We start from the raw sequence: 26521 nt of genomic DNA, 5'->3' as shown, positions 1-26521 counted from the left end.
TGTGAGCAGTTCATTAAGGAATTCCAAGTTATGAGACTCTTCTGCTCATCAGTTTCCAAAGGCTCTCTTTCTCTCAGCTTCCGTATGACATTTCTGTAATCACATTAGTCACTCTTGGTTCTTGTATAAGTTTCCGGCCGAACAAGGAACGACTTTGCTGTCGATGTCTCAAGGTTGGACCACTCACCTTAGTCTGGAAGTATTGAATTCCTGCCCATGGAGCTCTTCCAGGTGTTTTGGTTCATGGTCCTGATGTAGCAGCTTTCAATACCTCATCATTGTTACCTGAATATTGGTAGATGTTGTGGGTAGTGCCACACGTTGTTGTACCTTCCAGTGTGTACATGGAAGTCCAAGTTATCAATGGCACTTTGAGTGAAAATCGTAAAATCTGAGATTAAAAAGAATTAAGCTTGTTCTTTCAAAGGAAAAATCAGAATAATTGAATTGGTAATCCAGTGTAAAAATGCTTAAACCATTAAAAAACATCACGAGATCCATCTCTCGATATGTGTGCACTGTATTGAGAGATGGAACAATGGTATTTTGCAAGCAAGTAATTGTCTCGGGGTGAAAAGGAAAAAGGAATGAATTAAATCGTAGTAATTGGTGTGTTCATTACCGAGCTTTCATTCCATGCAAAATTTTATCTTCATGAAATGGACAATTTGATGTTTCCATAGCAAAAATTGTTTTTGAGTGTTTGGAAATTGATTGTTCAAGTATCGTGCTCTGCACAATGGTTTTCTTTTGTTTTGTATACACTCGCGTGACTCGGTGCACTCCGCGCACCTCACCACACGTCGTTTCAGAGGAATTGGCATCGTTGACCATTTTGGTGTCTTTTGGGTCTTCAGGATCTTTTAAATCCTCTGGGCCTTCAAGGCTATTTTGGGTCTTTGGGGTATTTTGGGTCTTCAGTGTCTTCTTGGGCTTTTGGGTCTTAAGGTTCTTTTGTTTCCTCTGGGTCTTTAAGAGTCATTGGGTTATTTTGGTTCTTCAGCGTGTTTAAGCGTCTTTTGGGTCGAAAGGGTCTTTGGGGTCTTCAGGATGTTTTGGGTCTTCGGGGTATTTTGGGTCTTCGCGGTATTTTGGGTCTTTGGGGTAATTTGGGTCTTCAGGGTATTTTTGACCCTCAGGGCCTTCAAGGGTATTTTGGGTCTTTGGGGTGTTTTGGTGGTTTTAGGGTCTTGGGGGTACTAAAGCGTCGTCAAAGGTCGACCCTTTAATATCAGATGTCAAAGGACTGAGGGGTTTCAGTAGTCTAAACGTAATTAAGATGGTGTTAATAATTTTATTTGAAGACGTTTTGGTCGCAGACAAAACCATATGCGTTTGCTCTATCATTATAAGATAGACGAGACTCAAGGAGGGAAAAATAAAGTTTATTGTCGAGTGCTCAAGTGGCTTAAGTACTCAAGCAAGCACTTCAACAAAACCATTAGTAAGGAACGGTTGGCTTGGCAAGCGATAGCAAGCTGATTGGTAAATGAACACACCCCAAGGTGTGCTACAGGTTTAGGACTATTTTTCTAGTTTGGTAGCTTGTGTAGTGGGAAAAAGTTAATTTTGGGGGGAAAAATGATATATAACACAATAGTTTACAACGTTGTAATTATATTGAGGTTCTATGCAAATCTGGCCTATCAGTTGAATGCAGAACAGACTTTTCGGCCCGGTGGAGGTATGCGCTCTACCGAGTGCCGTTCTAGTTACCTGTGCAAGGCCCGAAGAGAGCTGGATGCGCGTTAACTGGATGCGAGTGCGAACCTTCTTCGGGAGCATGGTTAGTGTGTACTCGCATGAAACCAGAGTATTTGCGCAATCTCGAGGCGACAAAGTTACAACAGTACGAAGCTTTCGTGAATCGAGTGAGATCACGTGATGTGGCGGATGGTAATCGATCTGAGGAAGTAAAACTTCATTCGGGCCAGCCAAGGTGTGTGCAGGTGCACACACCTGGTGATTCCCAGGTGCAGCACCAAGTCTTTCTGGCGGGCTGTGTGCTCGGTGCACGATGAGTCGAAGCGATTATGACGTCACAGCCTACCTGGGGTATGTTGAAAGATCGGGGGATGGTCCGATTGTGGGGATTTAAAAAAGGATTTTCAAAGATGTTTGAAAGTGGATGTGCATTTGTAATTAATATCCACGCAGATCTAACTTGAGATTTGAATGAATCGTGTGAAGGAATCGTAAAGATCGGATAATGCGTTCAAGAGATATCGCTTAATACGAAAAATATTACATACGCAGATTCAAAAAGTTCTCGGATTACGATGGTTGTGTCGATCTATGAGAGCCAAGATTAAAAGTGTCCGTTAAGACCTCAATACAATCGTGATTTAACACAGTATTTTGTTATCTTACTATAATTCACCAAATGTCTGTCCGTCTATCCGTCCGTCCATCTGTTCCCAGGTACCGCAAAAACGACTGAACCGATCGCAACGAAATTTTGTCTGGGTATTCCTGGGAGCCCCTGGAGTAAAATAGGCTATATTGTTTTTCCAAGTTTTCCCCAATTTTCCAATTTTTCCAATTTTCCAGTTTTTCCAAACACGATGGAATAATATTTACCGATATGAACAGTGGTGTGGCTTTTATTGAAATTCTACAAATTCTGTTTAGATTTTGATGATTTGCGTGTGACATGATTTAACGGATGTTTATATAAATCGTTTAAAATAAAAAATACCTTCAATTTCTGATATTTTGCCTTTTCATTTGGGCCTCCCAATTGAAGCCCCGCCCATAGGGCGGTACTGTTGCTAGTAGTATCAATTTATAATTGGAATAATGCTGTAGAGATATTAAGGATAAATATGAAGGAATGGTGTGAGGGTTTCTCTGTTCTGACTCTGATATTCGTGAATTCGCCATGTGCAGATTCGCCTTTGACTGGGGATGGAACCATTCAGACGGGTACCTTGCTCGACCGCTGGTCGGTTTAAGAGATATAATTTAAGAGATTTAAGAATTTAAGAATTTAAGAAATTTAAGAGATATAATTAAAGAGATTTAAACCGCTGGTCGGTTTAAGAGATATAATTTTAAGGGAAAATGTTTGTTGGAATTGTAGCCACCAAACCACATGACCGAAGAAGTCATAATTATCATATAAGATTTTACAGGTGGAATTTCGCCTGTGGTGAAATTTTTTTGTCAATCGGACTAACAGTTGCAGAGGAAAGTGTACTCGTTCTGTGTGGACAAGCAGATAGACAAACAAACAAACGGGCCCGAGTGGGTTAATCTCTCCTCTGGCCAGGGTGGCAAATAATTTAATTGTCATATGAATAATAAATTCTGAACATATGTGTAAAAGTATCTATTGAGGTGCGGTCTCCCAAATTGATGTGGGTCTGACCCTTCCATGGGCCATGGATGTGGAAGGTGTTGAGAGAAGACTCGATTGCGTGCAGATCGGTGAGATTGGTGTTTTAATGGTCTGGGAGCTTAATTGTTGAGAAGGGACTCAGTCAAACTTGGTGCAGGTAGGTATAATAAGGTAAACATGAACCGATTAAAATCTGGAGTCAAGAGGCCAAGAGTCAGAGGCCATGTCAGGTAAAGATGTGATAACTTGAGAACGGCTGAATGGGTTTAAATCAAATTTGGCACAAGTACTATAATGACGTAATAATGTGGGCCGAGGCATAATCATCGTGACATCAAAGAGTGTCATTATGGATGTGTGTTGGGACAGCATGCATGTCCAATGGAGTTATTGGAGGTGTTTTCCAGATGGGTTGAGATGGGTCCATGTAAAAGGCAAATGCAATCACCGCAGCAAAGTAATATGTAAATGTGGGACACCTAGTAAACCTTTGAATGTTTGGGGAACACATTTTAGGTGTAGGTGGTGCGGGAGTTGTGAAACCCTACAAATAGAAACATTTTCGGTGTCCCTGGGGGCACGCACCTGTTGCATAGGCATAGACATTGGGAACTGCTGTCTGTAATTATTTGAACATGTGGGTTGACACGGATGGGAGGTAAAATATTATGGGAAGGATTGATCATAGACATAAAGGGTCTGGAAGGGAAGCTGCACACCCAAACAATTATAGATCAGATGGTTAAAAGGGATCCATGGGGAAATGGGGAGCATGGATACTTAATTGGGTGTTCATAGGATTGATGATATTTGTGGCCATCTTCTCATTATAATAGAGCAAACGTATATGGTGATGTCGTTATGTTTACATGCGACGGAAACGTCTTCTTCTTCTTCAAATAAAATTAACACCCTCTTAATTAACCCTCTTAATTACGTTTAGACTGCTGAGACCCCTCAGACATTTGACGACCCTTTAATTCCGCCAAGACACTTAAGACCACCAAGACCCCTGAAGACCCAAAATACCCTTAAAGACCCAAAATACCCTTAAGACGCCAAAGACCTCAAATACCTAAAACACCCCAAAGACCCAAAACACCCCAAAGACCCAAAACATCCCAAAGACCCAAAACATCCCAAAGACCCAAAACACCCCAATGACCCAAAACACCACAAAGATCCAAAATACCCTTGAAGGCCCTGAGGCTCAAAAGGATCCTGAAGACCCAAATGGCCCTGAAGACCCAAAAGACCCCGAAGACCCAAAATACCCAAAAGACCCTGAAGACCCCAAAACACCCCGAAGACCCAAAATACCCAAAGACCCTGAAGACTCCAAAACACCCCAAAGACCCAAAATACCCAAAAGACCCTGAAGACCCCAAAACACCCAAAGACCCAAAATACCCAAAAGACCCTGAAGACCCCAAAACACCCCGAAGACCCAAAATACCCAAAAGACCCTCAAGACCCAAAATACCCTGAAGACCCAAAACACCCTGAAGACCCAAAACACCCAGAAGACCCAAAACACCCTGAAAACCCAAAACACCCTGAAGACCACAAAGACCCTTAAAGGCAATGAAGACCCAAAACACCCCAAAGACCCAAAACACCCCAAAGACCCAAAACACCCCAAAAACCCAAAACACTCCAAAGACCTAAAACACCCCAAAGACCCAAAACACCCAAAATACCCAAAACACCCCAAAGACCCAAAACACCCCAAATACCCAAAACACCCCAAAGACCCAAAACACCCCAAAGACCCAAAACACCCAAAATACCCCAAAGACCCAAAACACCCCAAAGACCCAGAAGACCCACAAATGGCTTAAATACCCAAAGAACCAAAATACCCCAAAGCTCTTAAAGACTCAAAGGAAACAAAAGACCCTTAAGACCCAAAAGCCCCTGAAGACACCGAAGACACAAAATACCCCAAAGACCCTGAAGACCCAAATGGCCCTGAAGTCCTAAAACACCATGAAGACTCAAAAGACCCAAAAGACACCGAAATGGTCAAAGATGCCTATCCCTCTGAAAAGACGTGTGGTGAGGCGCGCGGAGATCACCGAGTCACGCTCGTTATAGTAATAATATCCTGCTGTAAAGCTTTGATTGGAGTGTGTATGAAAAGGTTTGCTACAGCAATGGTGGTACGTGAACCTCTACAAGTAATAGTATGAGACCCGCTACGTGCTGTGGAAGTGTTGATCGAGAATCCAGAGAACCGGGAACCTGTGTTGATCGAGAATCCAGAGAACCAGGAACCTGTTCCAGGCAACAATCAAGCTGCGATGGGAGCGAATCCCCCTGAATGATCCCTCACGCCCAAACTTGTAGTGCCCCCTACTTATATGGAACGACTGTCGAAGATGCTCAATGCCATAGATGTGTACGATACATCAACCAGAACCTGCACAAGGCTGTGGGCTCACTGTACGTGCGTGAGGCCTTTGTTGGAGAAGGCAAGCAAATGGTGGAAGTTACGATTTCTCAGATACGAGAGGTCTTCATCAAGAAGTTGGCTGAGATCAATTGGATGGACCAGGAAACAAAGAGCAAAGCTCAAGAAAAGGCTGAAGCCATCATGGAACGGATTGGTTCTGCAGACTACATCCTGCTCGATGATAATCCAAAACTGGATGACGACTTTGCACAAGTTTCTTATGAAGAGGATACTTACTTTGAAAACATTCTGGTGAATAACAAAGCTGCAATGCAGAAAAATCTCGTAAAACTTTGACAACCTGTCGACAAAGAGGCATGGATTGGGAACACTGCAGAGGTCAACACATTTTATTTGCTCAGTCGCAACCAGATAGTGTTCCTAGCTGGAATTCTGCAATGACCCTTTTTTCAAAGGGACAACCAAAATCTCTGAACTACGGCGGCATTGGTATGGTGATTGGGCATGAGGTTACGCATGGCTTTGACGACACTGGACGTAATTTTGACAAGGAAGGAAACATGTTTAATGAGTGGAGTAATTCATCGGCGGTGGGCTTCAAGAAGGAATCAAAATGCAGTAGGAGATATGGAAAGTTCATCAGGAGGAGATACCGAACCCAAAATTGCAGAAGAAATGCAATGTCCAAATGTACTTCTCGAGGGATATACAGAGACCTATGGTGTGCTTGAAAAGGGACAGGAGGAGGTCGATGTTGATATGCACGAAATTGGGTAATTACCCTTGGTGGATGGAGAGTCTCTTCTCTGGTGGAACTTCCAGGCATTCCAACTCCATGGTTCATTCTTTAATAGAGGATGTGGTGGCACCCCGAAGATCTAGAGGTTGCATTCATCTGCCAGAATTGACAGCCTCAGATGGAGCGCTGGTCTGGTTCGACCAAGACCGATGTAAATTAACAATTTCATTGCAGACAGGGATTTGTCCTGCAGAACAAGCATAGTTGTCCTGCAAGGCCAAAATGGACGAATTGTGGAGCAGACATTATTTAATAATCAGAATAAAAATAATTGTAATCAGAATGAAGATAATAAAACTGAACTTTGAACTTTGAAACTAAATAAATATGTTTCCTGCTCAGCAACAGTATATACTAACCAAGCTAGGAGTGCAGGTACAGTAATTGGAGCTAAGGCATATCACAGGCCACGTAGAGAATGTTGTTGCCTGAAGCAAGAGAAAAAGTTGTAAGTCCACTCGTGTGGCACTGCTGGGACGATGTTTATGCTTGAGGCTATGAGAGTTGCAGGTCCAGTTGTCTGAGTGACCTAGCCTGGAATGTTACAGTTGTAAAGAAAGTTTGCAAACCTCACAAAATGTTGTTTTCAAGCTGGCACGCAAACCATGGATTAATGAGCATTAATCATATAGACTGTGTTTGACATTTGACACACAAAGGGAATAGGGATGATAAAATCTGAGCTGTCCTGAGATGACAATCTGGGCTACGTAACACCCATCTTGAGTTCTGCATATACAGTCACGTGAAAAAGTAAGTACACCCCATGCAAAATTTTGACTTTTTCAACATATTTCAACATACAGCTATTTGATCTTCATTTCAACAATATTGATAGATAAAGGTGATAAAATATAACAAATGTCATGAAACATTTACATTTTGTAGTCCATTGTATAATTTAAATAAGCATAAATGCAAATTTCGCATGTGGAAAAGGTAAGTACACCCTTGGCTCTAATAGGTAGTATTGCCCCATTTGGCAGAAACAACCTCAAGTAGGCGTTTCTTATAACTGTCTACCAGTCTATGACATCGACTGGGAGAAATTTTTGCCCACTCCTCCATGCAGAATTCTTTCAGCTGTGCGATGTTTGAGGGGTTTCTTGCATGCACAGCTCATTTCAAATCCCCACACAACATCTCGATGCGATTTAGATCCGGACTTTGACTTGGACATTCCAGAACCCTCCATTTCTTTGTTTTCAGCCATTCGTTGGTGGATTTACTGGTATGTATAGGGTCATTGTCATGTTGCAAGGTCCACCTTCGGTTGAGCTTCAACTCTCTGACAGATGGCCTCACATTATCGTCAAGCACCCTGTGGTAAAATGAAGACTTCATAGTGGATTATTTGATGGTGAGCTGCCCAGGCCCCGATGCAGCAAAGCTGCCCCAAACCATAATATTGCCACCACCATGCTTTACAGTTGGTATCAGGTTCTTGTGGTCAAATGCTGTCTTTGGTTTTCGCCAAACATGTCTTCTTGTACTGTGGCCAAATAGCTCTACCTTTGACTCATCTGTCCAGAGCACATTGTTCCAGAAGTGCTGGTCTTTGCCTATTTGTTCATTGGCAAACTTTAGACTTGCCCTGATGTTCTTTCTGGACAGCAAAGGTTTCCTCCTGGCACACCTCCCATGTAGATCAAATTTGTGCAGCCTCTTTCTAATGGTAGACTCGTGCACTTTGACATCAACAGTGGCAAGAGCTACCTGTCGGTCCCGTGATGACATTTTGGGGTTCTTAGAGACTTCTTTCAGCATCTTGCGGTCTGCTCTCAGGCTGAACTTGCTGGGGCGGCCTGGCCTGAACAAGATGGCAGTTGTTTGGAATCTTCTCCACTTGTAGATGATCTTCCGGACAGTCGAATGATTGATTTCAAATTGTTTGGAGATCTTTTTAAATCCCTTCCCAGGCTCATAGGCATCTATAACCTTTTCTGAAGGCTTCAGAGAGCTCTTTTAATCTCGGCATGCAAACAACAAAGAGCAAACCAAACTAAATGGCTGAGGTTTAAATAAGACAGGTTCCTCCAAGATCCTCTCTAACGATATTCTAATCATTTGCACCTGAGCTGGTGCATCTGATTCTAATTTTAGGTATTTGAAGTAGTGATAAATGTCTTCTGGCTTGCAGGTCCAGTTGTCTGAGTGTTTGGCCATTCCAGTCGGTATTTGTCCATTCTTAGCGGTGTACTTATTGACCATTCCCCTACTTATATGTAGGGCCCCCTAATTATATGGAACAACTGTTGAAGATTCTCAATGGCACAGATGTGTACAATACTTCAACCAGAACCTGCCCAAGGCTGTGGGCTCACTGTACGTGCATGAGGCCTTTGCTGGAGAAGGCAAGAAAATGGTGGAAGTTACAATTTCTCAGATACGAGAGGTTTTCATCACCAATAAGACATATAAGTTTTCATCTCAATAAGTTTTCATCTTATTTATACACCAATAAGACTGAAGGCCCAAAATAATAGAAAAGTGGTTTACCTTTGGCCTATGTTGACCTTTTGGCCCATGCTGATCTCAAAAATAGTTGTTGGTTGAATTCAGTTAGCTGATATGAAAATCCGATGCAAATTTCAAGTCAATCGGATGAAAATTGAGGATTTTAGAAATCTGGCCTATGTTGACCTTTTGGCTTCTGTTGACCTCAAATATAGTTAGGAGTTGAATTCAGTGATTAGACATGCAAATCGTCTTCAAATTTTAAGTTAATCGGATGAAAACTGACACTTTTAGACATTTGGCCTATGTTGACCTTTTGGCATTTGTTGACCTCAACAATAGTTGGTGGTTGGTTTCAGTAAACTGATATGCAAATCCTATCCAGATTTCAAGTCATTGGGCTGCTGACTGGGCCCAATGACTGGGCCATTGTACATAGTTTGCTTTTCTGGTGGTCGTGGCGGATTTTTGACCGTTGGGTCTGCCCTCTGCTCGGTCCCGGCTCTGCTCCTGGCTTCGCCTGCCCGGCTCCTCCACTGTTTCCTCAGGCCCGCTCCCGTTGTTTCTGGCCGTTGTTTGCGGCGGTGGCTGTTTGCCGCTGTGGTCTTGATTAGCGGCTGCAGTCGTTTGCCGCTGCGTTTGCCGCTGCGTTTGCCGCTTTGCCTCCTCGACCTTGGCCTCGTACTCATCCCTTCGCTCCTGCCTGGCATGGCTCTGAAGTACTCCGCCGCAAGGCTTCTTCTGCTCAATACCCGCTCCACCCCATCATGCATCTCTGCCATCAAATCAAATGGACTCCTCCGACGACCCAGGTACATTCACCGTGGCTCCGGTCGTAAGTTTGTTTATTTGCAATCAGGTCACTCCATCCCCGTCCTCTGGTCGGCTCAGCGCACTCTCACTCTTCGTCCCAGCGCACCTGGTCACAGCAACCCACACGATCGCACCTCCTGCCTACGAGCCCTGGCTAAATCACCTGAATTCATCCCTGCTGTTCAAAACAACATCAAGCTCACCCTGTTCAACACCCGGTCCCTCAACAACAAATGTCTCATCCTGAACGAATACATCCTGGATAACAAACTGGACTTTCTCTGTCTCACCGAAACCTGGCAACAACCTCTGGACTACTACACACGTAACCTCACCACACCCAATGGATATTCCTACGTCAATAAACCACGCTCGGAGGGCCGAGGTGGTGGAATTGCTGTTATCCACCGTCAAGACATCAAGACCAACCTCATCTCCATCTCATCTGCTCCATCATTTGAACACCTGGCTTTAAAACTCTCTGGTCACACGCAGTCAGTCATGGCTGTCGTCTACCGCCCTCCCAAACCACACCCATCATTCCTGTCTGACTTCTCCTACTTTCTGACCCAGCTATGTTCCCTCTCCCCCTCAATCCTCCTCCTTGGTGATTTCAATATCCACATGGACTCCACTGACTCCACAATAACCACTGACTTCACTGATTTACTCACCTGCTTTAACCTCACTCAACATGTCGACTTTCCTACCCATATCCGTGGTCACATTTTGGAGCTTGTCTGCTCCACTGGATTAAATTTGCACCATCTCTATGGTTCCGACCTCACCCTCCCTGACCACTTAGCCATCACTCTGACCATCAACATCCCCGCCCCAACACCAAGGCATTATCGCACAATCCACTTCCGTAAGCTAAACGCTCTTTCACCTACCTCATTCTCATCCACCCTCTCTGAAAAAATGTCCACTTCTCCCTTCATTGACCTCCACACCCCTTCCGACCTCACTGACTACTACAACCACACTCTCTCCTCCTGCCTTGACCAGCTTGCGCCTGTAAAAACCAAAACAGTTTCTTTCACCCATTCTGCTCCCTGGTTTACCCCTGAACTCCACCTGATGAAAACTCGTGCTCGCCAACTTGAAAGACTCCGCAATAAAACGGGTCTCACAGTTCACTCCCAAGCCTACAAGGACCACCTACAACACTACAAAGATGCCCTCTCCCGCGCCCGCTCTGCCTACTACTCTCAAATTATCCACTCTGGCTCCGGAAACCCAAAAGCACTCTTCTCGACAATAAACAAACTCCTCCGCCCCCTGAACACCACCACCCAGTCATTCACAGTAGACAACTGCATCTCCTTCCTCTCTTTCTTCCAACGCAAAATTGACAAAATCTACAACAGCTTGACCACCGCCGCACCCGCTCCCCCTCCAACCACCTGCCCCCCCCTTGTCCTGCCATCCCCTGTCTCGGTTCTCCCCAATCTCCCCTACTGACCTCTCTGAACTCCTCATAGGAATGAAAACTGCCACCTGCACTCTTGACCCCATCCCCTCCAGCTTTGTCAAAGCCTCCCTCCCTGCTCTCTCTCCACTTATCATTGCAACAATAAACTCCTCCCTGTCTACAGGCATCGTCCCACCTTCCCTCAAAATTGCTGCTGTTACTCCCATTCTAAAAAAACCTGGTCTAAACCCTGACACCCTAAACAACTTCAGACCCATCTCCAACCTACCCTTTCTGTCAAAAGTTTTGGAACGTGCTGTAGCCACTCAACTCAAACATCATCTCTCTGCCAATAACCTGTATGAAACATTCCAATCCGGATTCCGCTCCAACCACAGTACTGAAACTGCTCTCCTCAAAATCACCAACGACCTTCTCCTCTCCTCTGACGCTGGCAACCTCAACATTCTCGTCCTCCTCGACCTCAGCGCTGCCTTTGACACCATCGATCACACTATCCTCCTCACCCGACTTGAATCTACCTTTAACGTTACCGGCACTGCCCTCTCTTGGATTAAATCATACCTCTCTGACAGATGCCAGTTCATCTCCATCAATAACTGCAAATCCCCCACTGCTCCCCTCCCCCAAGGTGTCCCCCAAGGTTCAGTTCTTGGCCCCCTCCTCTTCATCCTTTACCTGTCCCCGCTCGGTCACTTAATCCGCCGTCATGGTCTCCAATTCCACTGCTTCGCCGATGACATCCAGCTTTTCATCTCCACCAAGTCCGTCTCCACCGACACCCACTCTATCCTGACAAACTGCATCAATGAAATAAAATCCTGACTTCAAATCAACTTCCTCAAGCTTAACTGTGATAAATCTGAAATAATCATCATTGGCCCAAAAACGCTCACAAAATCCACCCATAACTTTGCCCTCAACATCGACGGTATCCCAGTATCCACCTCCCCTCACATCCGGAATCTTGGCGTCATCTTTGACCAAACCCTTTCCTTCGACAAATACACTAAACAGATCACAAAGTCAGCCTTCTTTCACCTGAAAAACATTGCCCGTCTCCGCTCATCCCTCTCCTCCACGGCTGCAGAAACCCTCATCCACGCCTTCATCACCTCCCGTCTGGACTACTGCAATAGCCTCCTCTATGGTTCACCCTCAAAAATCACCAATAAACTCCAATACATTCAGAACTCCGCTGCCCGTCTACTCACCCATTCCCGGACCCGTGACCACATCACCCCCGTCCTTTACAAGCTTCACTGGCTCCCCATCCCCCAGAGAATCCAGTACAAAATCCTCCTCTTGACATACAAAGCCCTCCATAACCTGGCCCCATCCTACCTGGCTGACCTCCTCTCCAGACACACTCCCACCCGCAACCTCCGCTCTGCTGGTACCAACCTCCTGACCCCCTCCATCCGGACCAAATTCAGATCCTGGGGGGACAGGGCCTTCTCCATCGCTGCTCCCACCCTCTGGAACTCACTACCTCACACCATCAGAGACTCCTCCTCACTCACCACATTCAAAACATCACTAAAGACCCACCTGTTCAACACTGCATTCAACATTCAACCCACAGCATTTAACCCCTGACTATCTCTTCTCCTTCTCCCTCCTTTTGCTTTAAATATTTCCCTATTGATTCTTGTCTTTTTGCAATTGTTGTTTTCATGTATTGTTATGCATTATGTTTGCCACTCTGTCAAAGCACCTTTGGGCTTCTGGAAAAGCGCTATACAAAATAAATGAATTATTATTATTATAAGTCAATCGGATGAAAATTGAGGATTTTTTAATTTTTAAGAAAAGTGGTTGCCATCTGGCCTATGTTGATCTTGTGACTTATGTTGACCTCAAAACTAGTTGTTGGTTGGACTCAGTTTGCTGATATGAAAATCCCATTCACATTTCCAGTCAATCGGATGAAAATTGAGGATTTTAGAAATTAGAAAAAAGTGGTTGACCTTTTGGCCTATGTTGATCTCTAAAATAGTTGTTGGTTCAACTCAGTTTGCTGATATGAAAATCCCATTCAGATTTCAAGTCAATCGGATGAAAATTGAGGATTCCCGAAATTAGAAAAAAGTGGTTGACCTTTTGGCCTATGTTGATCTCTAAAATAGTTGTTGGTTGAACTCAGTTTGCGGATATGAAAATCCGATTCAAATTTCAGGTCAAATCAGATAAAAATTGAGGATTTTAGAAATTTGAAAAAAAAAGTGGTTGATCTTTGGCCTACGTTGACCTTTTGACATGAAAAATATTGTCGCGTGAATACCCTCTTGGTTAAGACCGTCGGATCATGGATAGCCTGAACGTGCTTTAACTCCGAGGCGACGATCAATTGCGGATTTGACTATGCAAGCACGGGCGAAAAGGAGAAGGAAGAAGCGGCGAGCTCTTACCTCATGGCTCGCGCGCACCAGCATCTTCAAACTGCAAATTAATAACTCAAACGAGCGTGGAGGTAAAATGTACAAAAATAAACATGTTTATGACACGGAACCCGATACAAAAGAAACGCGACGGAAAAACTAATTCTAAATTGGGACGTCCCCACACACATTTCAAATACGAGACAAAGGGAGTATGAATAAAATAATTGTCTCGTCGAGTGTTTGTGAATGCGAGCTTATCTCCATCTGGCAGTGTGAGGGATTGTCTGGCTCGAGCGTGTCGTCCGACGCAGCTCCGTTTGGCGCAAACTGCCTGGTCTTTGGCACGGAGCGGCCCTCGACGCGCCGGCTTGTCAGCGCTCCAACGCAAGCCTCACTCATCATTCTTGGTTTGTACACCAAGACAAGGAAGAGAATAGATGGCGTTCCTTCTCTCCACCGTCGTCCGAACTGCTTGTTCCTCCACCAGGTCCGAAGCAAGAGAAGGCCCAACATGAAGGAACAGTCAGGAGCAAGAGGCCAAGGGAAGAGAAGAGAGGAAAGAGAGCAAAATGCAGGCGAGCGTGTCGTTTTGTCACTCGCGGTGTGACATCCGCTCTCTCCCTCTACCAACCAGTGCCTCATTTACTTCTCACCTTCTGACATCACCGGCGCTTGTCCTTCAATCAGCGACCTGCTTCTAAGTCGTCGTTTTGCGCCTTCCGCAATGATTGCCCAAATGTTTGTGCCTTCCGCACTGATTGGCCGAGCTGTCAGCGGTCGGTGGCCACTCAGTGTGCTGTTCCTTTACCTTTCTTACACCCCAATCACGGGGAAGCTTTTTGTCCCTTCCCCGACCAATTACACGTTCTCCTGGGCGTGGCTCTCAGCCTGCCTGGCACGATGTTTGTCGCCCATGGCGGCGTACTGCGTGGCTGCTGCCTGTTGGCTCTTCCAAAGTCATTGTGGCGGCGGGGGAATTATTTAATGTGTGGTGCGCTAATGGGCCTATCTAATGTCTATGCCTATGGGATGTATTGCCATCAGGGACACTGGGATGCTCACAGAGGGAACGACACACAAGGGAATTTTACCCATAATCCCTGTACAAATTAGCATGCCCCACCCCCTCATAACAGGGATGAAGATACAAGCTTATTCCAACATTCGGGCTACACAGAAATTATAAGTGAGGTTCCCCATCACGACAGCCGGACAACTACGTATGCAGATCTAACTGGATCTAGATATTCCTCTACCCCAAAATCATAACAATATATAGGATTTTGTCAGACCACAAACTCCACCACTTGGTGAAGTTTCCTGAAGATCTGTTTGAAATGACCTGTAGGCAACTATAAGTGATCGGACAGACAAGCAAACAAACACACAAACAAACAAACACACAAACCAAAGAGATCAACATACTTGTCTTATAAAAATTTTTTTGCCAAGCAACAAACAGACAAACAGATTGAGGTGAAAACATAACCTCCATCTACCTTCAATGGCAGAGGTAAGATACCTGTTTTCAGTAACTTGTTCAGGAACTCAAGTCGAAGCTGAGATTAACTGAGAAAGGTCATGTGACATGGCAAAGTTAAATGCACTGACACCAGAAGGATCTGTGCTGTGAGAATGAACTATGTGAGAGAGAACCCATATATGTATTCATTACATACGGTTGAGCAGAACCGTGAGTGCACTATGGCCAGTGGCATGAGCGATCGGTGAAGCAAAACATCCTGTCTATATATTTGTACACACTAAATCGAGCCATTTAGGAAATGAGACAAAAACGGACAGGATGTAAAACCACATACCAAAGAAAAGGCACGTATTTAGAAGCACACAAGATTCAATAATAAATGGGGCACGTATTTACAAGCACATCAAACAATAACCAAACATCAATAAAGGCACAAAAGAGCAGATCTTACTCATAGCACTTATTTCCCTCTGAGGCAATCTTATTTATTTATTTACACACAAGACATGGCTCCAACTGAATAATTAAGGAAAAAATATAGAGAGGAAGTAAAGAGGATAAAGAGGGAGGGCAGCAATAAAGAATAAAGCAGCAATAAATAAATAAAGTAAAGAGGATAAAGCGGCAATGTCGCATGCTGGAAGATGTTATTTATTTATTTGGCAAGGGGGCTGTGTACTTTTAATGTATCTGTACTTGTTTTTTTAGTTTGTGGAATAATTCTTCCTGCTTGGTCTAGCCGGTGGCCACATCGACTTGAATCTCAACCTTTTAGTCGGGGGAAGGGGTTGTCCCCCTTTTCTCTTCTTTGGAAGGCTGTATTTAAAGGTATGCCCTCCATTAGCAATGCTTTACCATTGGTGTTGAGAAAAATGTGGGAGCAACCAGCTGTGTGGACTTCCACATTGGGACCTGTGTAAATGAACTGCTTGGCAGCAATCAGTGATGGCATGAAGTGCAGTCATGCCATGATGGTAAATGCTATGCAAGGCTTTCAACTGTTTTGGTGAACAACTCTCGGTTTGATCAGGATGACTTATGGGGATATGGACAACTCCAAACTCTCCACTGACTGATAGATCATTGATGATAATGTGCCATTACATATTCACAACAACACAGACGGTGCATTTGTGTTTTGAGCACCTATCTTCTCTTTATTGTGAAACTCTTCACAAATTCAAGTTTGATGAAAAACATAGGCAGGAGTCTTCTTCGGATAAACAATTTTACAATAAGGGTGTTCTCCCCATATCACAAAAGGCAATGAAATATGGACAACTGCAAATATTTTTTTCAAAATTGCTGTTCAAACTGCCATGGAAAGATGCCATCTGAGCATAAACAAAAAGGGAAAAGCAACTAAATCAGACATAAAACAAAATTCCGAAACACTGATCATAAAAAAAAAAATAGAACAAAAAAATCGAAAAAGAAAAAAAGAAAGAAGGAAGTTCTCCCAGAACTCAATCTCCACCTCCTTTTTCGGTAAACGATAACAATGCATGAACCAGTTTGTGAAAATTCACTCATAACTTTGTTCCAAGGGCTCATGTTAGAATCCTCACTGAGCCTCATTGAACACTATCAGCCTCCACTGTAGATTGTTTGTCATGATATTCCCCAGAATGCTTTTGATGTACTCAGTTTGAGTTTTCTGAATCATCCGGATTCCCTGTTGCTCCGGCTATCACTGGTACAATTTCAGATTTCTTCAATTTCGAAAATCTCTTAACCTCATTTTTCATATCTTGGTATTTCAGATGTCTGCTCTCCTGTATGGATATTCATATGCATTTTTAAACTGCCTTTTCGAAAGAAACCTTCATCACATGTCGCGCATTTGTGGGGTCGCTCTCCTGTATGGATCCTCATATGTAATTTAAAATGGTCTTTTCGAGAGAAAGCTTTATCACATATCGAGCATTTGTAAGGTTGCTCTCCTGTATGCATCCTCGTATGTAATTTCAAATGGTCATTTCGAGAGAAACCTTCATCACATATAGAGCATTTGTGAGGGTCGCTCTCCTGTATGGATCATCATATGTGATTTCAAACTGCTGTAACGAGAGAAACCTCTATCACATATCGAGCATTTGTGCAGTCGCTCTCCTGTATGGATCCTTATATGTAATTTCAAACTGCTGTAATGAGAGAAACCTTTATCACATATCGAGCATTTGTGCGGTCGCTCTCCTGTATGGATCCTCATATGTAATTTCAAACTGCTGTGACGAGAGAAATCTTTATCACATATCAAGCATTTCTGAGGACGCTCTCCTTTATGGATCTTCATATGCCTTTTCAAATGGTTTTTATGAGAGAAACCTTTATCACATATCGAGCATTTGTAAGGTCGCTCTCCTGTATGGATCCTCATATGTGATTTCAAATTGCCTTTTTGAGAGAAACCTTTATCACATATCGAGCATTTGTAAGGTCGCTCTCCTGTGTGGATCCTCATATGTGATTTCAATTCGCCTTCTTGAGAGAAACCCTTATCACATATTAAGCATTTGTGGGGACGCTCTCCTTTATGGATCTTCATATGCCTTTTCAAACTGCCTTTTTGAGAGAAATGTTTATCACATATCGAGCATTTGTGGGGTCACGCTCCTTTATGGATCTCCATATGCCTTTTCAAACGGCTGCAATGAGAGAAACCTTTGTCACATATCGAGCACTTGTAAGGTCGCTCTCCTGTATGGATCCTCATATGTAATTTCAAACTGCTGTTATGAGAGAAACCTTTGTCACATATCGAGCATTTGTAAGGTCGCTCTCCTGTATGGATCTTCATATGCATTTTTAAACTTCCTTTTCGAGAGAAATCTTGATCACATAACGAGCATTTGTAAGGTCGCACTCCTGTATGGATCCTCATATGTGATTTCAAATCACTTTTTTGAGAGAAACCTTTGTCACATATCGAGCATTTGTCAGGTCGCTCTCCTGTATGGATCAACATATGCATTTTTAAACTGCCTTTTCGAGAGAAACCTTTATCACATATCAAGCATTTGTGAGTTCGCTCTCCTGTATGGATCTTCATATGCATTTTTAAACTGCCTTTTCGAGAGAAACCTTCATCACATATCGAGCATTTGTAAGGTCGCTCTCCTGTATGGATCCTCATGTGTAATTTCAAACTGCTTTTTGTCAATAAATCTTTGTCACACACAGCGCACTTGTGGGGACGTTTTCCAGTGCGGATCCTCATGTGTATTTTGATGTTACTTGTTGAAACAAAATCCATTCTGCCCACATTACACTTATAACGTATTCGTCTTTCTGGAGCCTTTTTGTATTTGTTTAATTTAATGTTTATCTTGGTGTTGCGAGGCCCAGGCATGCACTTGAATTTTATCGGAAGTGAGTCTTGATGTCGTGATTGTTTCTTCAAAAATGGCTTTTTCCTCACTGTCAAGCTGCGACTGGACATTATTTGTCCCATATTACTTCTGGATTGTTCTACGGAAATAAAGAACACAACATTTTATTTTTTTGTCAAAATCAAAATGCAAAATATTTAACACTTTTCTAAAAATTATATATTTTCTCAACACAAAATATTGCATGTCAATTTTTTACATTTCCACTCACCAGTTGCTAAACAGGAAGCACTTCCGTTTTTCATGTAAATATAATCTGAACCTTCCTTTGCAGAAGCACATTGTGAATCTTCTGTGACAGATGAATAGTTGTTGTGTTGTCTGCCTTCCACATTTGCATGATAAACATCACCTGTGAACAAATCAGCATCAGTCTTTTGTGGGGAAATGAGATTGAGAACCATGTTCAGAGTTCTTAGAACATGGCATGCTTTGGAATGTATACTTCAATTTAAATATAATAACGAAGTTAAAGATCGTTAATTTGAAAAATTCCGGATGTTAAGCGCTATTGAAGTAGTCTTCTACATCACCCTTATACACCACCCTATTAACATGTCCAGCACTGCTAAACCGTAGGTTAGTGGAAGTAACAATTAGTCGATTTGTGTTCAACAGTTTTCAAGTGTGTAATTCAATTTAAATCGAACAAAGATCGTAAAATTCATAAAAAAATAAATTCTGGAATTTACTGGCATTAAAAATTCTCCAAATTTCCTTTCACAAAGCTCTGGTCAAATCTGTCTCTGGTGTTTGGTCCTCTTCCCTTACCTCAAACAGCTACACACCTGACATTGCACATGAAAAAGCTGAATGCCTCAACTCTGTGTTTGCTCAAAATCCTGTGTCCCAAACCCATCGCTCTTACCCACCATAACCAGTAGTACCCAGCTGCCCCTGAACTCTGTGTCCCTCTCTCCCAACAAGATGGAGAAGTTTCTGTCAAACCGCGACTCTCATTCTGCAATTGTACCAGAAGACATCAGCCCACGGGTCCCAAAATCCTGCTCTGCCATGCTATCTCAGCCTCTCTCCATTCTCTTCACCCTCTTTTGCTCAAGGTCATCTGCCATCAACTAGGAAATCAGCGAATATTACTGCTTTACACAAAAGGTGCAAAAACAGATCCCTACAACTGCAGACCAATCAGCCTACTCCAAAGCCTACCACAGCAAGGTCATGAAATCCATTTTTACTTCCGATATTAAATCCTGCCTCTTCTCCAATAGCTTGTGTTGTAAAAATCAAAGTCTCACAACCGCTTCTCGTTCCGAGTTTAATCAGAATCAATCTCAAACAGCATCGAAGAAAGAATACAGGACAGCCATCATTCATATACACTAATAAGCATCAGGAGTGTATATATATATATATATATATATATATATATATATATATATATATATATATATATATATCTCGGGAATCGAACCATGTTCCACACCTTGAGTTCAAGGAATAACAAGCATTTATTGATGAACCAAGTACACAGCGCTGTGGAGGGTGTAAGGGTTATACAATTCAATTGAACAGCATAATTCCAGACACTCCTGAGTTCCTTACAGAAAGAACTTCCTTATATACTTGCAGAGTGTGATAAAAATCTCCGCTAATTTTGGCAAGTTTCAGCAGTATAATACACAATGGGGGAAACGTTGACCAGTACCCCCACCAATGTCCTATCTTCTTTGGCATGAGCAAAGGGCAAGATGCGGGAGGGAGAAAGAGCACCGTGACATTTTCAAAACTTATCTTCCATGTTGGCTTTTGGTCAAGGACAGACAGACGCGTTTTCACTAGGGGTCTAACAAAGTAAGCGGTTTCACTATCTTTCTACATTTTTTGGCACAGTTGGACAATAAAACATAGTTCAAAACAAGAGGGAACATGGTGAGCTTAATCCTTTTCACAAAGCATCCATTATTAACTGCAAACCACAATTACATAAGGCACAATAAAAGGCATGATCTCGACATTCCCCCATTTGGTCTCTACGAGACTACGTATCACAGAGACCAGGCCACATCGGCTTTATTTGCAAAGCAAAAGAGTATAGTGTTATATGTGGCCACATCGGGCTTTATTGAGTGTTGTATGTGTGTCCTCCAAGGGCATGCCACGCACATAAAGTACCTTGCATGCATGTTTGAAAGGTGTCATGTTGTGCGTGTTTGGAACATGAAGACTCAGAACATGAAAGTCTATTAACGTTTCGGATCCACAACGAAGGCCTCTGGTCCAGATGAGGTTCTGCTCTGCCAGGGGGCCAACAACCTCCCCTGCGGAACTTGCTCCCCCCACCCTTTGCAGATGCGGTCCTTGCAGATCTTCGAAGTTAATCAACGATCATGCCCATGAGATCTCTCACGTGCTGCTGTTCTGGGGAATACATAATGTTGTCAGTATCTTGTGTCTCATGTTCCTGGTCAGGGTACAGAGCGTTAAAAATCCGAATCACTTGAAGCAAAGAGATCCAAAGCATTTGAAGCAAAGAGAGGGACTTCCTTTATGTCAAAGTCTCCCATGGACGCCTGGTCGGCTTGCGGGTCTAGGATATCCATGTCGGGTCCCTCGACTGCCAGACCCAGCGTCGCAATCAGATCCATAGTTGGGTCGGAAGGGGGTGTACAGCTGTGAGCTTGTAATACATAAGAGGCGTTAGCCAGTACATGCAAGGGGTTTACCACACAAGTACCACAGTCATCACAAACATCAATACAGGCATCAGCCAGTTCCCACAAGGGATTTTCAACACAAGTATCACAGTCATCACAAAAATCAATACAATCTTCTGAAGCGCCGGTCACATCTGCCTTGTTGTAGGACCCATTCAGGTCGACGGCCTCTGTGGTCAAGATCATGGTCTTCCGACGGCGGTTTCTTCATCGTCCATCCTGAAAAATACTTTCTTACACACACCATGGTCAAATTCCTAGCCCCCCGTCCCACTAATTGGCATTTAGTTACCTTATCTCTCAGATGGTTGGCTTATTCATAGCCGCATTTCCTGTGTCGTGTCTGGAAATTCAAATGCCATATTTACTTTCACCAATTTCCAAAAATGCCTTCCTTTTAATCATCTTCCCTACATCTAATAATACATGATTTACCAACCATTTCCCCCCCCCATTTGGTCAATGGAAATAATCGGTATTCTCCCCTTCAAAATTTCACTGTTATCCTATCAATACCTGGACATTTTTTCCCTTCCTTCCTAGATACGCGAATTTCACACCAGTATAAACCCACTGGAAAAATTATCTGAAAAATAACGAAATCGTCTCCAAGTTCTCTAGCTAATCTCCATCCGCAATCGCCAACTTTACCCTCTTATGCATTTTGCCTTAGGTTTTAGAACCTAGAGTCTACTAAAACAACAACTAGCCTCCCAAAGCCATTTCCCTGCAAGAGCGGAGGTTAGCCTTGCGGTCCACATGACAATCTTCTTCATTTTGCTCTATCACCTCCCTTTGAGCAATAATTCAATTGATGTGATTCCCACATACCTGGTGGAGTTCTGTTCACCTGGTCTGCAGAGCCGTGATCCAATCTTCACCAGCCCCCAATCACCTCCTCGATTGGGGTCATTCTGCATGTAGCAATCTAACACAACGTTTTTAAACTTTACATTCATTGGTCCCCCCAGTGCAAGCTAACCCCTTGTATCACCTTCTTATCACAAAAACAACAGTCCATAACTAACCACTTTCCTTTATTTCCTGTCTTTTCCATTAACTTTTTACAACCTTTTCCTCTACTTCCTCAACAATTCCTAACAAAGTCACCTGTCATTGACAAATAATCCATCTGAGTCGACTTTCCAATCCAATCATCTTTGCACTTTCCACGACCTTCTTCACACTTCCTCCCAAACCTTTCCTTCAGACACAACCCACATGAGTTATGAATACAATTTCCCCTTTCAGGCGCATGTCTAGCCACGCACAAAGTGTCCACAAGACAATGTCACCATATTTCACACCTCAGCTCTCGAGACCACCCAGGGGTCCCTTGAGAGATGCATCCTAATGTTAATCAGCTCTCGAGAGCTCAATTTTGAACGGGGGTAAAACCCAGCAATACTCAATTCTGCCAAGCAAGAGGCCAGAGCAGTATCACCCCTCTTCCCTCTGCCCACCATAACTGGCAGACAGACAATGGCGAGCCACAAGCCCCAACCCTACAAGGCTCTAGCTCCCATCCAAAGGACACAAACTCCCTCAGACTGGCATAATCTCTTTGCCAGCTTATGTACGAACCAATATTGCAAACAAATAGTTTTCCAAACAAAACTCAGTTGTCACCCTATTGCATCATATTGGCAGATTTTACTTCAGCTCTCTACCACTCTTGTGTCGAGTGGTGCCCCAAAATGACATTGCACGAACCCTTTCAATACCTGTCTAAACCTACTGCCATTTAACGACGCTTCCCAGATGACGGTTCCCCATACACTATTCTGGCAGAAATTGTTACATCCCACAGATGCCACGATTATTTGAACAAACTCATTTTCCTAATCCACCTGTTCAATTCTCATTTCAATTTAAAGTCAATCCAATGTCCTCCAATACCTCTCTTAGCATCCCATGCACCTGTTGCAGACACCTGTTTTAGCCTCTGGCCCAATAGCTGCCCAATAAACAAATAATAAAAAGAAAATAACCTGATCTATTTATTGAAATAGACCTAATTCTCATGTTGGTCAATTTTTTTCACCCACTGTGACTCTCGCGTCAATCCTGCCATTTCCAATCACATTTCCAGCGAGGATGACGTCACTATTTCACACCTTTCCTCCCTTGAACAACGGGAGTCCTCCAAGAGATGCATTCCGATGTAAATCACTTCAAAGTACCCGAATAGCCCTACGGACTGCATCACTGAAATAAATCTTGGCTTCAAATCAACTTTCTCAAACTTAACTATGATAAATCTGAAATAATCGCATCATCTTCCTTCGAACTCAGAGCACACTGACACGGTATCCATCAAACATTGGATTCATATTTCCACAGACCTCCACCAGTCTGTTAAATCCTAAACATGCCCAATGGGCAATCCCCTCTGCTCAGGGCTGCAAAATGCTGGATTCTAACCTTCCCAAACACAGCTCTTGTCCGCCAGGCTGCAAATTCAAAGCATTTTCAGTCCCCCTTTTTTCCATACACTAGCCAGTGTAAGCCAGCCAAACATAAACAAAGAGGTTCCAGTGAGCTGTGACCTCCATAACTCTAAACAACTCCACTGGCACTTTTTAAAACAAACTTTCCCAGTCACTTACTAAAATAAAGTGCAGCTCTTGTCCGTAGATATACGTTAACCAAGATTACATGAGACTTGACAACAATAGTACTGCCCCGTGGAACAAGGCATCAGAGACAACTCCCCTCCACCTTGACTTACCCCAGGTAGAATTTGGCTACTTACAGAGAAAGTACCTGCACAACACATTTACAAACCAATTCGTCCCCTCGTATTAGGGGACATCACAAATGTTCCACCACAATTCACAGCAGGTGACCACCCACCTGCCTTCTGTCGAAGTCCAGTTCAATTTTCTGAGTTTCCATTCACAGACAGACAGACAGACGAACCCCCAACGTACTAACAGGATGGTCTCACAGAGGCCATTCCATTCAAACCTGTAGGCTGCCACGATTCTTCCCGCCAGAACACACCATCATAGTCACCATAGTCACACGACATGTCAGCAGACACAGTGAATGACATTCGACACCATAACTGACACCGCAGACACTGCTCCTCCTTGATCCATATCTGCAGACGCAGTCAGACACACCCAGTCGGACAGACAGACTGGCTCCACATTACAACTGCAAACATCCGAAATGACAACAGCTAACACATAAATTTTTATTGTCCCCCTTTCAGGGAAGTCAAATCAACCACCATTAAAGCACAAAACAGAAAACGACCATATACTCAGAGTATACACCATATACTCAGAGTGAGACCCGAAAATCAAGCAGACAGACCGACAATCGAACCTGTCTTTCGACACTGCCGAACGACAAGTCTGCAGACACTGAGGGAGGGACTTTCGACCCCCAGTAAATACCGCGGACACCGCTTTGGTCCGCACCTGCAACTCCATCACGCGCCTCCAACTCCCTCAAAATCAGTGTTCAAAGACATGACTCCATGGACAGCCAGAAAGTCAGACAAATACGGACACACACACACACAGAGATAGACACAGGTGGGTTATCGCCTGCACTCTGTACAAATTCCATGTTCCTGTCCATAAGTTGGCCCATCAAGTGTAACCCCTTTCACAAAACCTTTTCTGAGGGTCAAATGTAACAGACAGACAGACCGGCAAATAGGCAGGGGCAAACCCCGAGGCCCCAGACACCATCACCACACACTTACCCTGCATCACATAGGAGTATCAACATTTGTCATAGGAGTATCAACTTAAAATATCCACCCGCTCTGGTCCTCCAGAGCTGAGGAAACCAGCCAACCTGAGCCTGACAGCAAATGCCATATGTCTTCGTCTCAAATCGAGGGCAAAATTTCACAATGGCAAACAATTAATATATTGTCCACATTCATCTTGGTCACCCCAACCCATCCTGGCTCTCCCAAGAGCTCCGTGTCCGGACAGACAGACAGATAAACAGACCGGGTGAAACCATAACCATCCATCCTTTCGATTGGACTCACGCCAGCATCACATGTCATTCTTGCCTTCATTCAACGCATTCTGCCATCCCAAGTCGGCCAAATACAAGCCCCGGCCATTCCGTTGAATAAACACCCAGTCGGTTGACAGCCTATCATTTTTGACTTTTACTCCCATTCTCACTTGCTACATCTGGAGAGCCGTTAATGTGGGGATGTAATTGAACACTTGTTTTAAAGCCCTGTCTACACATGCTCTCCATAACATACTCATTATTCCCTGCCAATTTTCCCCAGCAGACTGAGTCCCACATGGCATCTCAAAATCTAAACTGATACCTCTTATTTCTTCCTAAATGTACTCATCCGGATTGCCCAATGCCCGCAGGCAATTTGGGGAACCCCTTGTCAATCAATGACACACATCAATGACACACACACACAATAAACACAAATACACGCTGCAATGACAGATCATTCATTCCCTTATACACACCACATACCATGTGACTGACCCTTTATTCTCCATACAATACAGTATAAATTCATGCACACTCATGCACACTCCAATCCTACCTACCTGTGAACTTACCTGGCTCCTTGCTGTGAGCCGATCCATCCCTTGGTTTCTACCTGGATTTCTTTCTTCCTGTGCTTTTGAAGTCTCAGCACTTCTCCTGCCTTTCTCCTATCTGGTACCTGCGCTTTTCTGATTCCAGTTTAATTTATCCTTCTCCAAAAATCACATAAACATTTCCTATTTCCACATATAAGAAATAACCAATATCTCCCTTGAGATACAAAACAAAACGCTTCCAACTCGAGCATCCCAAAGTCTTCCTTGGAAGCATGCTCGACAATGCAGCACTGCTTCCACTCAGCACACAACATACATGTGCTCACTCCAACACATCACTTCAAGCTACCTCATCACTCGCATTGTTCACACACACGAATGCGTCTCCTGCTTGTGCACAGCATGGTCCGCATTCCTGTCTCGATTTTGTCCCACCTCGCTGTTCCCCGCGAGGCAGCTACTCCATTGCCCCGGCAACCTGCCTGCAAGTCTCGGCTCGCGTGTTTACAGCTGGATTCCACACACCTCGTACATTATAATCCTCTCTGTTTTATTTCTCCAGATCTAACCTCATCTTTTGTCCAGAAAGAGCTAATACTTGACCTACCTATAGCATATTGTCAGAACTCCTTCCTTTGGGTAAAACCTGCACCGGATGTGCATGCCTTAAATCCTGAGACGGGACAAAGAAGGCCTTGAAGGGGGGGGGGGGGGGGGTTTATCAGATACACACATCCAGTGCGTAGCTTAACTTAAAATACTCATCGTCCT

The 26521-nt window shown here is 43.7% G+C and overlaps 1 protein-coding gene, 1 long non-coding RNA gene and 1 pseudogene across 6 annotated transcripts in view; 2 read left to right on the top strand and 1 right to left on the bottom strand.

The window, feature by feature from the left end:
* LOC144888257 (E3 ubiquitin/ISG15 ligase TRIM25-like) overlaps window positions 1-26521 on the top strand; it is a 1054438-nt gene that overhangs the window by 648311 nt on the left and 379606 nt on the right. The gene's annotated exons all lie outside the window — the stretch shown is intronic.
* On the top strand, window positions 1803-8992 carry LOC137420101 (membrane metallo-endopeptidase-like 1 pseudogene; annotated as a pseudogene).
* LOC137419069 (uncharacterized) lies at window positions 19973-26160 on the bottom strand. Its single transcript, XR_010982761.2, has 2 exons — window positions 25766-26160; window positions 19973-22125 (listed from the first exon to the last, which is right to left on the bottom strand). It is a non-coding gene; the product is annotated as an uncharacterized LOC137419069 (long non-coding RNA).

Source organism: Myxine glutinosa, chromosome 1 (assembly GCF_964187855.1).
Source record: "Myxine glutinosa chromosome 1, kmMyxGlut1.1, whole genome shotgun sequence".
NCBI classification, from domain to species: domain Eukaryota; kingdom Metazoa; phylum Chordata; class Myxini; order Myxiniformes; family Myxinidae; genus Myxine; species Myxine glutinosa.
Note: the sequence above shows the minus strand (reverse complement) of the source record. Positions and strands in the feature narration are given on the sequence as shown.